This window comes from Rutidosis leptorrhynchoides, chromosome 2 (assembly GCF_046630445.1).
Source record: "Rutidosis leptorrhynchoides isolate AG116_Rl617_1_P2 chromosome 2, CSIRO_AGI_Rlap_v1, whole genome shotgun sequence".
Classification (NCBI taxonomy): domain Eukaryota; kingdom Viridiplantae; phylum Streptophyta; class Magnoliopsida; order Asterales; family Asteraceae; genus Rutidosis; species Rutidosis leptorrhynchoides.
Window position 1 is genome coordinate 92,317,937 of NC_092334.1, and position 8,738 is coordinate 92,326,674.

Below are 8,738 nucleotides of genomic sequence, written 5' to 3' on the forward strand. Positions count from 1 at the left end.
TCAGGGGCAAATGTAGTAATAAGCCCGTGGGCTCAAGGGACACCTGATAAGGCTAAAAAGGAACATATATTTCATAGCATTATTCCCCAAGAAAGACAAGATTTTAGTTGCAATTGTTCCATTTTCAAGTAATATTCGTTTATATTTAATAAGTGCGAAGACAAAAGGCGAAAACGACGAATTGAAGACGCAAAGGTCCAAAAAGCTCAAAAGTACAAGATACAATCAAAAAGGTTCAAATTATTGATGAAGAACGTCTAAAAATGACAAGAGTACAAGTTACAAAACGCAAAGTACAAGATATAAAATTGTACGAAAGGACGTTCGAAAATCCGGAACCGGGGCATGAACCAACTTTCAGCGCTCGACGCAACGGTGTAAAAATTACGAGTCAACTATGCACAAGAATAAAATATAATATTTAAATAATTCATAATAAGAATAATATTAAATAATAAAAAGTTGTTAATTGAGCATAGTTCAGGGGTCGTAAATGAAAATTTCAATTCTAATTTCGCCTATAAAAGCTATGTAATACGATCAATTGAATATACCTTTTTTCGATCATATTTTCTATCTATATATCGATCCATCTATCTATTATCAATATCAATTATCAATATCTATATTCTATATCTCTATCATAATGTTAACTTAATAAGATATAACAATAATCTTAATTTTAATTTTAAATTATGATAATAATAAGATTTATGATAGAGATCGTTTGAGTGTGTAAGTCGAAATTCTGTCCGTGTAACGCTACGCTATTTTTAATCATTGTAAGTTATGTTCAACCTTTTTATATTAATGTCTCGTAGCTAAGTTATTATTATGCTTATTTGAGCCGAAGTAATCGTGATGTTGGGCTAAAATATTAAGAAGGGGTTATTGAACTTTGGACCATAATTAAGGTTTGGGCAAAAGACCGACACTTGTGGAAATTGAACTATTGACTATTAATAGATGGGGGGTATTGTCTAATTGAGTGACAACTCATTGGAGTCTGTCGAACCTATCTTCAAATTAATTAACCTAATAATTAATAATGATTATGGTTGTCCTATTTAGTGATGTTCATATGGAATCTGTTATAATCATTTAATTAATCAATTGAGTTGGGTAATTGATTATTCATTCTGATCAAGTGGATGAATTAATATTCATAAACTAATTAAAACAGGGGTGGATTACATACAGTGATAACTGGTGTAATTGTTGACAGAAGTGATAACTGCGTCACAGTTTAAATCCTTAATCAGTTGGAATATTTGACTTCGGGTATAAGGGTAATTTGACGAGGATACTCGCACTTTATTTTTATGACCGATGGACTATTATGGACAAAAACCAGATAGACGTATCAAATAAACCAGGACAAAGGACAATTAACCCATGGTAATAAATTAAAATCAACACGTCAAACATCATGATTACGGAAGTTTAAATAAGCATAATTCTTTTATTATATTTCTCATCGTATCTTTATTTACTGTCATTTTATTACTCGCAATTTTATTTACTGTCATTTTATTTATTGTCATTATTTTACGCACTTTAATTATCGTCATTTATCTTTACGCTTAAAATATAGAATCGACAAACCGGTCATTAAACGGTAAAACCCCCCTTTTATAATAATATTACTACTTATATAATTATATATATTTTGTATAAATATAGTTAAAAATATAGTAAGTATCACCAGCTCCCTGTGGAACGAACCGGACTTACTAAAAACTACACTACTCTACGATTAGGTACACTGCCTATAGTGTTGTAGCAAGGTTTAGGTATATCCCATCCGTAAATTAATAAAACTTGTGTCATATTTTGTAGTATTTTGTATTAAAAATAATACTATTTCGTACCCTCACGCTACACACATCAAGTTTTTGGCGCCGCTGCCGGGGAACGCTAAAACGCTATATTTTTAATAATATAATAATATTGAAATAAATATAATAATATAATAATATTGAAATAGAATATAATAATATAATAATATTGAAATAGAATATAATAATATAATAATATTTTAGAATCAAAATATAATTTTAAAAAGTCGTATTTATTAAATACTTCAGGGGTATATTATGTAACTTGTAATTAATAATTACTATCATGTCGCTTTCATGTGAATAATAAATTAATTAATTTCTTTTCATTTACTATTCATGAATAGTAAATGAGTTAAAAAAAAATTTGTGTAAAAAAAAAACTTTTTTTTTAAAGAAAAAAAATTCGTTTTTTATAAAAAAAAAAAAAAAAAAAAAAAAAAATTGTAAAAAAAAATACGTTTTTTTTAAGAAAAAAAAATTCGTTTTTAAAAAAAAAAAATCGTTTTTTTTTTAAAAAAAAAAAAAAAATTTAAAAAAAATAATAATTAATAATATTTTTTTTTTTAAGTTTTATTACCTTTAGATTTTTAGATTATAGTCGCAACTTTTAGTATTAAGTTTATTTTTGGCGTAGTTATTTTTATGGATTTTTAGGCTTTGCCGTAAAATCCCTTAAGTGCTTATTCCTTAGACTAAGATTTAGGTGCTTTAGAATTTTGCGACGCCATTTTTCGTGCTACCTTCTTATTTTTATTTTTCGACGCTTATTTTTTGACCTTTTTATTTTTCGACACTTTTCGACGCGCAATCTTTTTCTTTCTTATTTCTCGACGCTCTAGTTATAGGATATAGAATTTTCTTTACTTCTTATCTAATTCTTCAAACGGAAAGAAAAATTATTTAAGCGGTTAAGTTAATAGACGTTGACATTTTTCTGGTTCGTAGTAATAGTTGGATTTGTTAGTGGCAAGTTGTGGGCTTCCGATTTAAAGGGTCCTGGCTTCCTGCTGCATCTTTTGGCTATTCGAAACGTGGGCAAAATCAGAAAAGTCTATTAATTGGACAACTTATATAAGTTTTTCTTATTTTTATAACTAATAGGATATTCTGTGAATGCACCGAGCAAAACGTTCACCACCTTTCATACGTTCACCGCCTGTAACCAGATCAAGACATCTAGCCAATATTGCCGCCGTTGATTTTTCTTTAGAATCGTCATCTAGTCGACCAAGAACTCCAACTCAAATTTCCGACAATCCATCTTTTGAACCCGACTTCACAACTAAGAACCCGGAGGATATTCAAGGACAATTCAGAGATCCTGAACCACTAATTATTCCTCCTGAACCACAAACCGTTAAATCAGAATCTTCTAGTGATTCGGATTCAACAAATTCAAATATGGAAGTAACGGAACTTCTAAGTATGGAAGATCGAATGAGAGCCAAACGCACTGGCCAAGGTCATGCAATTATTCAACCAAAAGTTAATGCGCCAGATTATGAAATCAAAGGACAAATTCTACACATGGTAACTAACCAAAGCCAATTCAGTGGTGCACCGAATGAAGATCCTAACGAACATCTTCGTACGTTTAATAGAATTTGTACACTATTCAAAATCCGAGAAGTGGAAGATGAGCAGATCTATCTCATGTTGTTTCCCTGGACTTTAAAGGGAGAAGCCAAAGATTGGTTAGAATCGTTACCTGAAGGGGCGATTGACACATGGGATGTTTTAGTTGAAAAATTTCTTAAACGATTCTTTCCGGCATCCAAAGCCGTGAGACTTCAAGGAGAAATTGTTACGTTCACGCAAAAGCCAAATGAAACATTATATGAGGCGTGGACAAAATTCGGAAGGATGTTGAGAGGATGTCCTCAACACGGTTTAGACACTTACTAAATAGTACAAATATTCTACCAAGGTGTCAACGTTGCTACACGAAAAGACATCGACATAACATCCGGTGGATCCATTATGAAGAAAATCGCAACTGAAGCTTACAAAATTATTGATAACACAGCCTCCCACTCGCATGAGTGGCACCAAGAAAAAGATATCTTTCGATCATCTAAAGCGGCTAGAGCCGATTCTAGCCATGACTTTGATTCCGTTTCCTCAAAAATAGATGCTTTCGAAAGACAAATGGAAAAGATGAATAAAGATATTCACGCAATACGAATCAGTTGTGAGCAATGCGGTGGACCACACTTATTGAAAGATTGTCACATTGAACCAACGATGGAACAACGAGAGAATGTTTCCTATATGAACCAAAGGCCGGGAAATAATTATCAAAATAATTATCAACCGCCAAGGCTAAACTTAAATCGAAATCAAAACATTCTTTACAATCCAAAAGGACCCGAAAATAACTGGTATAACCAACAAGGTCCGAATAACCAACCGACTCAAAACAACACTTTCAATCAACAAAGACCTAGCTTGTATAAACCACCACAACAACCCGAAGAGAAAAAGCCAAATCTAGAAGAAATGATGGCAAAGCTGATTGAATCTCAAACACAATTCATTACATCTCAAACCCAAACGAACAAGAGGTTTGATCAGTCATTAAGAACTCAACAAGCTTCCATTTTGAATCTTGAAAAACACGTAGGTACTCTTGCTAGCATGATGAGTGAGAGGGAACAAGGAAAGCTACCGAGTAATACTGAAGTAAATCCTCGGAATGAGAATGTTAATATGGTTTCAACGAATTCTGAAAAACCAGCACCAGAAGATGGGAAGGTTTTAGATGAGAGTAACAATGAAGAAGTTACACCACCACCACCCGAGTATGTAAAGCCAGTGGTGGCACCATACAAACCACCCATCCCGTTTCCAAGAAAAGGAGTTGAGTATGAGCAAGTGATAGGTAATAAAGATTGTGATACCTCTGGAAAGAAGAAGAAGAAAAAGAATAAGAAAGTGCAAGAAACAAAAGCCGTAAATATAAACCCGGTGAAGACAGTTCCACCAAAACCTCCACCTAGGGTAGGTGATCCGGGTGAATTTATTGTTCCTTGTCTACTTAGTGATTGTGTCATGTATGATGCACTAGCAGATTTAGGTGCAAGTGTGAGTGTTATGTCTCTTTCATTATATAAGAGATTAGGAGTAGGTGAGTTAAGTCTAACGGATATGAGTGTTCAACTCTTTGATCAAACCATTAAGCACCCAGTTGGAATTGCTGACAACCTACCCATTCAAGTAGGTAATTTAACCTTTCTAGTCGAATTCATTGTCATTGACATAGAAGAGGACCCAAACATTCCTCTAATTTTAGGTCGACCATTCTTTGCGTCCACCGGGGCGTTATTTGATGTAGAAAATGGAAGAATGACACTTAAAAGTGGTGACAAATCTATCACCTTTATGATTCGAAAGTCTAAATCTCCACCAGCCAAAACCGTTGAACCAGTAAAAACAATTGGTAAGAACCATGTTGTTTTACCAACTCCAACGGTAGTGCTTAATAATAATAAAATGCCTAAGTGTGGGGAAAATGAAGTAACACCTAATGATGACATGATAACAAAGAACCCCGTTATTGATACGAAATTAAATGACCCCGTTATTAACAGTTCAATGAAGAAACTTTTTAAACGGGCTATTGATGCTAGAATTAAGGGGAACTTTAAGTTATGTAACCGGTTAGTATCCAATCTGTCACCTAAAGAAAAGGCGAAACTAGTTGAAATTGTGGATATTACTGGAGAAGCTAGTCAATGGCTTAAAGAAAAAGTCACAGATATGCAAGTTGATTATGGACCAAGAGAAATTGAAGATGAAGTTAATCACAATTACGACACCACAGCTACCTAAGTGTGGGGAGATTCAAATGTTCTAAAAGAAAATGTTATTTAGAATTAGTTGTTCTGTTCTCGTGTAGTTCCGAGAATGGAATCCGATTGGTCTTTTCCGCTAGCAGACACTAAAGAACTAGTTTTCTCCCTCCATTCTGAATTTTTGCTTTGTAGGTTTTATATGAAATTAATATGCTTTTTAAATTTAAGTTTTGTGTGTTTTTAAAAACAAAATTTACTTTATTTCATTAAGTTGAAAAAAAAAATGATTTATAAAATTCGTCGTAAGTTGAAGACTAGGTCATAGAGCCGAAATTGCTTTACCCGAGGACGGGGCGACAAATTTTGTTATCATTATTTTTAATTTTATTGATCTAAAGTATGCTAAAAATATTTTAGATTTTATACATTTTTGAACGTGGGGTTATATACCAAACTTCAAAAATATGTATATATATGTTTGTGTTCTATGTTATGTACAAAATAGGGTAAAACAGCGCACTTTCAAAGACTAGCATTAAGTTCAGCAAAAGCTACTAATTTTGACGACAAGACGCAAAATATCAAATGTGATATGACAACAACATGTTTGCAAACTCGGTATTTTTAATCACTTTTCTACACTAATCACCCTCGTGAATTTATAATTAGAGTCTGATTTCATGCAAATGAGGGCATTGCATGATCTTAAGTGTGGGGAAGGGTTATAAATTCTCTCGGGTTTATACTTAGTTTAATTGCCAAATTTTGTGAAAATTTGAAAAATTTTCAACTAAAATACTAGTAACGCAGTAGTTGTATTAGAATCTAGTGCTCTCCGATAACAAGGAACAGCCCTAGTCTTATATACTGACTACCCACTTCTAGTAAATTTTTCAAAATTTTCAACTAAATGAATTCAAAATCATGTTTATACATATTTATGAACGGTGAAAACTAGGTGATAATACCGAAATTATCGTTACCTCGAAAAGGACATAAATTGAGAAACAACCCAAAACGCTTGAATTCATTTAAAATGGGATAGAAGAGAATAAAAAGGCAAAGAAAAGAATAAATAAAAGCTAAGTGTGGGGAGAATGTACCAAGTTATTCAATTAAAAACTATCTATCACATTTTTGTATAAGAATTATTGCAGGTACTTTTGCTTTGGACGATACTAATCAGTTTTACCCGGTTTACTGTAATATATTTTAAAGAAAGATGGATCTACACGATGAATCAATTCCATCATTAAAAGGAAGTAAAGTCTTCCAAAAAAGACACGCACTTCTTGATTTAGGTCATGAAGTTGTCGTCCAGACCAGCTGTAGGTTGACGAAAAATCTAGAAAAGTCATCTCTAAAATCAGCAGGAAATCCACGGACCTCAGCATCAAACAGGGTTGCCAAGTGGTCAGATTTATCCTAACCATGAGAAGGATTTATCTCGTACAATGGGGAGGCACCGTGCAAATTAGCTTGATAAGACTAATGAATCAGATCCCCAGAAAAGGATAATCTCCTTAAAGATTAAAAATCAGCTTTTAAGACTGATAATACTCAATCCTAGAGATTGACCTTAAAGATTGAGAATTCAAACTCATGGAATTCGATGATATCTAAACTCGAGCATGAACGAGAAAATATTTTGATCAAAAATACAAACCGATTTGTTTTCTGAAAAACCATTTTCAATGCGTTCATTACCATTGAACGTAAAATCCTAAGAAATTCACCTGGAATTCATTAGGTCACCTGAACCAAATCGGGTGTCAACCGTAAGAACGGTGGTTGCATAGCATGGTCGGAGACAGGACCTTGTGCCAGACCGAAAAATTATAGGATGATCTTTACTATTGCTCCTACCAAGGATAGTTCTAGCATCCGACACATAATTAGACCATGAACAAATACATGTCATTAGACATTGCCTTAACAGTTTCTTGTTCATCACTTTCCTTTACAACCGGACGGTAGTTTACCGAAAGGTAATATACGGAACAAGTAAACTGGATGTGTGCTTTCCGATACCGGGATAGCAGTGGATTACACGAGCCTAAAAGTTTTAGCCAAAATAATGATCCACAAATATATTTTGCAACACCGATGATGGATCAAATCAGAAAACTTGTCTAGGGTAAAATCTAGCTTGAATTTTCAAAAGATCAAATGTTTTCATAAAGATCCAATTTCCTAAAGGATCTACATTTTTATAGTCATGTGGGACTGTAAACCGCCTTTCAAATGTGCACTTTGCTTTGGAAACCGAAAGTAAATCGGCTATTTGATTGCAAGTGTCGTTGACCTAAACCCGAGGCAACTGTGGATGGCACAACCACCTTTAACCATGGTTCTATCGTTACTATCATTGTTTATAACACCGTATCAAAATCACTGATGTATAAAGTGTGAAGAATAAAGAAGTGATTCTAGTTTGTTTTTATTTCAAGACTGTATTGCTTGAGGACAAGCAACGCTCAAGTGTGGGGATATTGATAAGGCTAAAAAGGAACATATATTTCATAGCATTATTCCCCAAGAAAGACAAGATTTTAGTTGCAATTGTTCCATTTTCAAGTAATATTCGTTTATATTTAATAAGTGCGAAGACAAAAGGCGAAAACGACGAATTGAAGACGCAAAGGTCCAAAAAGCTCAAAAGTACAAGATACAATCAAAAAGGTTCAAATTATTGATGAAGAACGTCTAAAAATGACAAGAGTACAAGTTACAAAACGCAAAGTACAAGATATAAAATTGTACGAAAGGACGTTCGAAAATCCGGAACCGGGGCATGAACCAACTTTCAGCGCTCGACGCAACGGTGTAAAAATTACGAGTCAACTATGCACAAGAATAAAATATAATATTTAAATAATTCATAATAAGAATAATATTAAATAATAAAAAGTTGTTAATTGAGCATAGTTCAGGGGTCGTAAATGAAAATTTCAATTCTAATTTCGCCTATAAAAGCTATGTAATACGATCAATTGAATATACCTTTTTTCGATCATATTTTCTATCTATATATCGATCCATCTATCTATTATCAATATCAATTATCAATATCTATATTCTATATCTCTATCATAATGTTAAC